The sequence below is a fragment of the Sodiomyces alkalinus genome (genome assembly GCF_003711515.1).
Source record: "Sodiomyces alkalinus F11 unplaced genomic scaffold SODALscaffold_13, whole genome shotgun sequence".
In the NCBI taxonomy this organism is placed as follows: Eukaryota; Fungi; Ascomycota; class Sordariomycetes; order Glomerellales; family Plectosphaerellaceae; genus Sodiomyces; species Sodiomyces alkalinus.
This window is the reverse complement of record NW_021167091.1, coordinates 880,191-889,819: the sequence shown is the minus strand read 5'-3', so window position 1 is coordinate 889,819 and position 9,629 is coordinate 880,191.

The following is a 9,629-nucleotide window of genomic DNA, read 5'->3' as shown; positions in this document are numbered from 1 at the left end:
ACGTTGGAACTAGGGGAGAGCGATACTATCGAAATCTATACTAATACCTCGTTTAACGATAATACCCTTAATCGAAAGAGTAGTTAAACGTACGTGATACGCTTATTTAGTGGTATAATCGCGTAGCGCGCTAATACGCAGGATACGGTCACGACGTTAATAATGGAAGCAGAGCTATTAGCGTTAGTATAAGGTGTAAAAGAGGGTATCTTTATATAACGCCTATTACTTAATATAGGAGTGGGATTTAATAATCTGGAATTAAGGATCTTATACGATAATAACTAAACGATTCAATTAGTTAATTAGAAGATTAGTATATTAATAACGCGCCTCCGCCACGTTAATATCCACGGCCACTAGTTACGTTAAGTAAAGAAATAAGGGTAAATACTCGTAATATACGTTACGAGCGCGGAAATAGTGGTAAACGGATTAACGAAGGCGTTATACGGCGAGAAATTTAAGATATTTAGGTCCTAGGTAAGCGTGATAGATATACGGGAACGGTTATAGCAGAAATAGCTAGAGGTAGTCCGGATAGAATATTTAGAGGACCTAAAGGATAAATTTAAGGGCGGCTATAGCGAATAGATTATATAGCCGGATTATCTACCGGTTACGAATAGCTTTAATCGCATAACTAACGTTTAGGGCGATTAGGGGGTATATCGAATAGACTATAGTCTTTTCGCTTACGTAATAGGCCGGATCGCTAAGAGTATAATCCGGGTGGACGTTTGCAGAATCTGCACTATATAAAATACAGTGGCAGCATTTCCCTGACGGTCTAAGACAGTGATAATTATATATAATTGCCTTAATCAATTTTGACCTATTTTGTGACGATTTTGACTACGCTTTATCTAATACCGATAAGCCTAAGGAAAAACTCCTATCTATTACCTAAGATAAGCTTAACGCGAATCTAGTAGCTACTATAGTATAACCTAGGCCTTTTATCTGTTAGATAGACTTTATAACTACCCTCGCCGATTAGATACCCGGATAATACCGGAACTATACCTAGGGAGGTTAAACGCGCCTTATTAGCCGCTATAGCCTTCTAAAGACCAACTATAATACTCGTAGACTATACGGTGCCTCGCCTAGCGTCTACGTCTAGCTACCCGCTCCACAGTATTATAACCGATAGTCTAGCCCTATCCCAGACCGCCGCTATATACTATAACTATCACTCCCTTAGTCTAAGCTAGTTCCGCTATAATAACTCACTACACGCCTTACCTATACTAAACGCTAAGCGCTTTATAAATAATAAGGGTTAATACCTACTAACTAATAACGCGAATAATTAGTCTAACCGCCGATTTTAAGACTATCGCTAAAAGAGACTATAGAAACTTATCCACGTAGCTATTACGGACGCTATACGACATATATCGGAAAATAACGCTAATACGGAGCCTAAAAACAAGTACTATCATTAGGAGAAAGACTCTAAGGGTTCCGTGGCGTTATATAATAAAGGCGCGGATAATAAACAAAATAAATAACTATACTAAGTCGCTAACGGACCCGGTTTCGTACCTAAGTATTCTAATTTTTACTAGGTATGCTAAGAGTATAGTAAATACTATATAACTATAAGATCTAATACTAAGCCTATTTACTATAAGAAGTATTATCGCTAGCCGTAATTACTAGCGGATTAAGGTGGATAGGACTCTCCCTTAATAGACGGCGCTTTCTAAGAAATACAGGATCCCGCTAAGTGTCCTTATAAGTATATATACGCCCTAAGTCTATAGCACGCTAATAGGCGAGCTATTTAAAATCTATATCGACTTAGAAGCCTCCCGCTATATAGTAAACTAATAGCTCCTTAGTCGATTTCCCGATAAATACGTTAATTCTATTAAATACGCTGTTTTATAGGGTATTGGATCCATAAAGACCCTATAATAGGCTACCTTTACCGTGCTAGTTCGTGGCACGGTAAGTGAAGATACGCGGATCGGTCGCTTATATATTAGAGCCTAGGTTATTCCTAGGCTTAACGCCGGGCTACTCCTAAGATAAGAGTTTAATTATCCTAATAGCCTAGATATCCTTAATACACGGGATACTATTTATAGTAGTGCCTATTAGGATCTCCTAATATTAGCTTAAGTATTCGCTAAACGCTTACCGGTCTAGCGGAAGCTTAAATCTGCTAAGAAGACTATAATTCTACCCCGGTAGTATAGATTAGTTCCGATTTAGAAGCCGGACGTTAATATTAACTCTATAGAGTTTACGCCCGATATCGCGGGATCCCCTAATCTACTCCTACGGAATTAGTTAAGTATATTAATCTTTAACGTCGGCGACTAGCCCTTAGTTATTTTATACAGCGCTAGACTAGGCTATATTAAGCCCTTTTACGTAGACGGTTACTTCTACGCCGAACACGATAATACGCGCGATATCTTAATAAAATATATAAACGCCGTGGAACCCCCGGCGGAGGCGGCGAAAAGTAATCTCTTCTAAGAGTATATCACGCCTAAGGGGAAACTTAGTATCGCTAAGAGCCCTCACGCTCCCACGGAGACTATTAAGGAAGGCGTGACGATCTACCGCCGCGAGGGCTAAATTATCCGCTATTTCGCTAAGATCGTGGAAAATTACCCTAAAGTATAGACCGACTAAGGCGTTATCGATATACCTCCCGAGGAATATATACGGATCCCCTTAATCGATAGGTAATATAACTAAAAGATTACTTAAAAGGTATACCCGCTTAGCCGTGATAATAAGTAGTGCCTATATAAAACCCTTAATAAGCTTTATAAGCAAGGACGTATAGAATAGCTAACTTAGCCTACGCCTTTTAGCGTACCTATATTTATCGTATAATATACTACAAACGGTAAACGTAAGGGTAGGGTAGTAATTAATATTCGCGCCCTGAATAAGGTTACTATCCCCGATATATACCTTATACCGTTATAAGATATAGTTATCCGACGCCTTTATAGGAAGAAGTTTATTTATATAGTTAACGCCTAAGCCTTCTTCTATTAATTTCCGGTATATAAGCCGTATTATAAGCGGTTTATTATCATCTTATACCGAGGATAAAAGCATTCTAAGGTCGCTCTTATAAGTTTCCGTAACTCCCCGGTATACGTTTAGCGATATATAGATAAGCTTCTTCGGCTATATAAGGATTTCGCCATAGCCTTTATTAACGATATTATAACCGCCTCGGATTCCGAGGATAAGTATACCGCCTACCTAAAGTCCGTTCTATCCCTCTTTAATCGTAAAAGGATCTTTATCTCCCCTAATAAGTCCTTTATCGCGTACCCGTTGGTTTAGCTACTAGGATTCGAAGTAAACGCCTTTAGCCTATCGAATACTAAGGAATATACGGCGGCCCTCTGTAAGGTGCTACCCCCGAAATCTCTCTAAGCTCTGAAATAATAGATCGGTATAATAGGTTAGCTTCGGCACCTTATCCCGCGGTTCTTTTACCGTATTAGCCTATTATAGCGCTAAAAGACCGTTTTTCTCGCCGAGGCATAAAAGCTAGGAAAGGACACGGCCTAGGCTTATAAGGCGTATACTAGGCGTGCCGTGGTCGAGCTAACTACCGAGGAGTTAGCCGTGTTTAAGGATATCACGGATACGCTTACCTTTAATATTTATCTCTTTTACTATAATCCCATAAAGATCCTCTTTATTTAGCTTAATACCTTTAAGGAATACGGCTTTTCCGCTATACTCTTTTAGCTAGCCGATAAATCTGAATAGCTCGCTAAGGGAACTATGGGTAAAACCCTAATCCGCCCGGTACTTTATATTAGTAAGGGGCTTAACGTCGCTAAGTAAAAGTACTAGCCGACTAAGCTAAAGGTCGCTTATCCTATCTAGGTAGTCTGTAAAACCCGGACTATTATCTAATCCGCCCGCTAGAATCCGATTATTATTCTAATAGACTATACGGCTATTATAGGTATTATAAAGTCTACGGCGCTAGCTAGCACCGATAAGACCTAACTAAATATAAGGCTTATTCTCTCCTCCGAATTGCTTAGCTAATTCTAACTAAACTACCGCTATATCCCTAGTAAGACGAATATAGTGGCCGATACCTTATCACGGCTCCTTACCACGGACACGGCGGAAAAAGGAGATAATAAGGGAGAGCTTAAAAGGATTTAGTATAATTAGGTAGTCTAGTATTTTAGTAAGCTAAAAATAGATCCGGATATAAGATAAAGGATTAGCGATAGTTATATTAACGATCTTTAGTAGGCTCCTTTATTTACTTAGCTAAAAGACTATTCGTCTGCGGTTAAGATTCTTTTAAGGAGGATAACGGCCTACTATACTATATAGAATAGAACGGTAAACGCCGTCTTTATATACTATTCTCCTATATTAGGAATTTATCCACGCCGCCTATAATAAACGCTACTACTTCGGCGCTAAGTATACCTAGTATAAGCTTATTAGCTAATTCGTTATCCCTAAGTTACGCAGGGAAGTAGAGTTTTATATCGCTAATTATTAGGTCTACGCTACTAACTAGATAAACCGTTAGTATCCCCTCGGCGAAATATAGCCTATTCTAATACCGCTAATCCCTTTCTATATTATCGCTATAGACTTTATTATCGGTTTACCCGAGGTTCCCTTAGCCGGTTTACCCTAATAAAAGGAGGGCTTCCCTCTGTTCGACTCGCTTCTAAGTATAACCGATAAGTTTACTAAGGCTACCTTACTTATTCCGGGCTATAGCACGTATACTACTAAGGACTAGGCTTTATTACTACTCTAGGCGCTTTAGTTCGGTAACTAGGGTATCCCCTAGTCTATTATCTCTAACCGTAACCCTAAATTCCTCTCGGATTTCTAGTAGACGCTTTAAAAGGCCACCGGTATAACGGTAAGGTTTTCTATAGTATAGTATCCCTAGACGGATAGCCTATCCGAGCGTAAAAACTAGATAGTTAAGATCTCTATCTGTATATTTCTTACCGATAACCCGGATATTCTATAAACTAAGATAATCGTATCGTTATAGTTTAACCTTAATAACGCCTTCAGCGAGGTACTTAGCTACGCACCGAATAAGATACTATTCGGCACGAAGACTAATAGTCCCCTTAACCTTATCGGTAAAGCTAGTTCTTAAGCCTCCCGCGAGATACTCTAGGAAGATGCTAAACTCGTTGTCGCTATAGCCTAGATATATATAAAGCGGCTATACCATAAGAAGCACCGTAATATCCGGTTCGTACTAGGCGATCTTATATATATCCGGCTTAGTAATAGATATAATCTACCCGGTAAGCTATCCACGAAGATCGGTTAGTAACGAATAAGTCCGTTTAAAGTAATTAGGCAGGTAACGCTATTAGTATACTACCTCAACTTACCGGGAACGCTTAACGTATACCTAGTAACTAGTATCGCCTATTTACTACTAGTAAAGGACTTAGGTAAAGACCTATTCCCCCGCCGTATTATTAATGGAGGGCCGGTAGATACTAAGGACTAAGATAACGACTAGTAGTATAATTAGTATAAGCACTATAAAACTAAGGTAATCCTCGATAAAACAGTTATCCGTAAAGAATAAGATTAGCCTCGCACGGAATACTTAGTATAATAGAAAGGATAGCTAGTTTATTAGAATATATAGATACTATAAGAAGCTATAAAGGCGTAGGAGTTAATCGATACCTTTAAGGAGAAATAAAAGACCTTAGTTAACCTAAGGATAGCCTTAAAGAAAACGGAGCCTCCGAAAGTCTTATAACCCGGCGATATAAAAGAACTAAAGGAAATACGGTGTATACTAAGGGTTACCGAGGTATCTTAAGACGCGCTAGGGACATAATATAAGAATATTACTACCGCCCCGAGTAACCCCGAGTAACCCCGAGTATATAGTAGGAATAGGCTTACGACCTATATATACCTTCTATTAACTACTATAATAACCACGGTTACCACGGCGTTTAGCTAGGTAATAGAAGAAATAATACTATACCTATAATATTCGAGTTTTTTTTCTTCCCTCTTCGCTTCTCTCCTCTTTCCTTTACTACCACGACCTCAGTTACTAGTATCGTTAACGTGGTTTACTAATCCTTACTATTCCCCTATCTCGCTTTTCGTTATTTAGTAATATATACCCCCTTATCTATTCTATTTATATTACCTATACTAGTACTTCTTATCTCCCCTATACCGCCCCGACGTTTTAGGAGCGCCCTACTACCTATATACTTCGCGGTATAAGCGCTAAGCCCCTACTAGCTATCTAAGGACTAAGACTACTAAGACCTCTTCGAGTAAGTGTTTAGAAATCCTAAGAAGCCGGGCGCCGGCTTTACTAAAGATAGGTATTACCGCGCCGTTACGCTCTACGGCGGAGAGGAGCGGTTAGAATATAAGCTTAACGCCCTCGACGAGCGCTTCGCGGAGTAAAAATAGTCCTATAAGAGTAAATTACGTGAGTTCTGCCTATATACCGAGGTATAAGGTTACCTAAATCCGGAGATATAAAAGTTAGACCGTATAGTCTTTATACCCGCGGAGTATCCTAAGGTAAATAACGAGATTACGTAGTAAGAAGCTAAAGACCTTATACGACGATTTCCCTAGCCGGATTACCTACTAAACACTAACGCTAAGTTAGTATCTTAGGAACGACTATAAGTTATATATAAGGACTACTTAGAAATAGTCTATAGCGCCGATATACCCTATAACGACACGGGGAAGTTCACGAAAATACCCTAGTCTAACCGTATAGTTAGTTATAAGTCCCCTAATATTAGCTTAGCTCCTTAATCTACCGCGTACATTAATATACAGGCTAAGGCTAGTCTTAGAGAATCTATAGCGGGACTATTATCTACTATTACTATATAGCCTAAGATACCTATAAAGTTAGTAAATACTATAGTTCCCGGGTTTATACTCTAGTATATCCGAGACTATACGTACCTTTCTAAGGCAGTATATAATATCATCCTATCCGAGAAGGATATAGATAAGTTATACCCTAAGCTAAAAGTATATCTTAAGGACTACGCCTAGTAAGCTAACGTTACTAATAAGCTTATCTATAAATACTTACACGGTATTCCTACCGTAAAGGGAAAAGAGATAGCGCCTATTATACTCTCGGTTAAGGACTTCTTAGCTATAGTCCGCGTCGGAGAAGAACTAGCCCTAACGCCGCTAACTAAACACGCCGCGCCTTAGGATATAGTAGCTAAGCCTCCCGCTAAGAGAATTATAGGGGATACCGCCGCTAACTAAGCCTTACGGGATATTAGTAAGAACTTCGCTAGCCGGCTACGAATCCCCGGTCTTTAGCTTATTTAGGAGACGGCTACCTCGGGTAAATAGTGTATAACTAGCCTTAAGTAGCGCGAGCACGCTGTCGTACTCCTAATCCTAGCCGTAAAGTTCGTCTCCGCGATTATCTCGGAGGGGCTCGTGAAGGATAATATATAAAACGCTATAACCCTATTATAGCTTCTAATAATATAGCGTATAGGCCGTATAGTTACTATAACTCCCCTTACGGCCGATAAAGAACCCACTGATACCCGCTAAGACGCCTTAGTGAATAGAATCGTGTCGGACTGCGAGAATACTATTACTACTATCTAGTACTATATAGCCTTAAAATACCTATAAGCCGACCGCGAGCTATATAGACTAAGTAAAGCCTATATCTATAACTATACCGCCGTAAACGCACGAGTAGCCGATATTATTATAAAGGAAGCAGCCGTGGCGTTATTTACGCCGGTAAAGGAATAGGGTCTACCGATAAAATATAAAGCCCCCGCTATCGCGGAGGAGGAGATTACTATAATTAACTAATTACATGGCTAGGCTAACTAGGCGAAAGAGAAGTTTAGATTCTACTATAGCACGCGGTAATATAGTATAATACGAGGTTTAGTATTAAGTCTATCCTTTTTATTTTTTTTCTCTTCGTTTTTACTTTGTAGCCGGGATATACCCGGTAAATTCTATTCTTTTATACTATATTTCCCGTTATATCTAAGGACCGGCACGTTATATTAGGTAATAACGATAGCGGCTATTATTAGGGCGCCGCTAAAGATTATCTTTTCCTTCTATTATTTCCTAACTACACTATAGTTTACGAGTATAACTATAACGCGCCTTTAGCGAGGCTATCGTAGTTACTAAGGGAAGCCCGCGGGACGTAGGGCTTCCTTACCCGGGGTAATTAATACGCACTAGGACACCTCCGGGTATACCTCGGTATACTATAGGCGTACCTTAAAGATACCCTGGTATACACTATAGCACCTATAGGGTATACCGTGGATACCTCCGGTATACACTATAGAGTCCGCGGGATACCCTAGGGCACCCGGAGAATTATATACGTAAATACCGAGGATTCTACAGAGTTTACCAGTAAGTATATTAGGTCCCGGAGGCGCGCTCCCGTCTAGCGTAGAGAAGATATCTTATTTTACCACCCTTTACAGCACCCTAAGGTCACCCCTTTAGAAAAGCCCGGCTCCTAGGTCCAAGAGTACTGGCTGGCCAGATGTATGCCTGGTCAGGGCATATAAGGTAGTAATCCTACGTATATTCTATAAATACGTTTATAATAAATAGAATAGACTTATATAGGCCGCCTAGCGATTCCGACTCTTCTAGATCGTAAAAATTAATAGCTAAGGCCTCTCCGGGCTTTAACAGGTAAAGGGATAGTATCCGCCGGATCTACGCAGGTATTTATAATTACCTATACGCGTTATTGTCGGTGGTACGCGGTCCCTTTATTTTCACCCCCTAAGTAGTGTTAATAATCCTCGCGAGAGCGTCGGTGCCTTAATAGCCGAGGCATTTATACTACCGTTACGCTATAGTCTTCTACGGTTACCGTGGTTATCGTAATCTTCTATACGGGTTATCGCGGGGATACTAAGCCGAGACCGTAAACGCGGTGGCCGCCGTGGCTTCCACGCGTTCGATTATATACTAGCCGTGGATATCTAGTAGCTTATAAATAGACCGGTTATCGGCAGAGCTAATAATAGTGTTATTCGCGGTATCCTAGTAGTAGCCTTATAGGCGTAGCTAGCGTTCTAAGACGATATTAGTGACGAACTCCTTATAGTAAACGATATCGCGGAGCCGTAATAGTCTTTTTATACCTAATAGGGATTATACACGTAGCTTAATATCTCTATACTCGAGGATAGAAGCCTTATAAATGCCTACCTAAAGGGATATAGATAAAGTATTAGTGGGTGGTCTAACGGCCGTAAAACGGCCTTAATTATTAAATACGTGGATTAACAATCCTAAGTCTAGGATAGCGTAGTATAGTAGTGCTTTATCTTGGTTAATAGATAAGGATACTTCTTAGTATTATAATCTTAATAGTATCGTCGTATAAGGGCGCGCCATCCCCCGTTATTAGGAGGGGTGGACGCCTAGCCGTATACTCGCGGTAACGGAAAGGTCTTTTAAAACTATACTTATGGGTAGCCTAGTAACCCCCTGATTTTATAGTTATAGTATAGTAGTTATAATAGGCGTAGTATTATAGAGTTAATCTTCCCAGACTTCCTCTATTGTATTAGTGGTGGCAGCCCCTA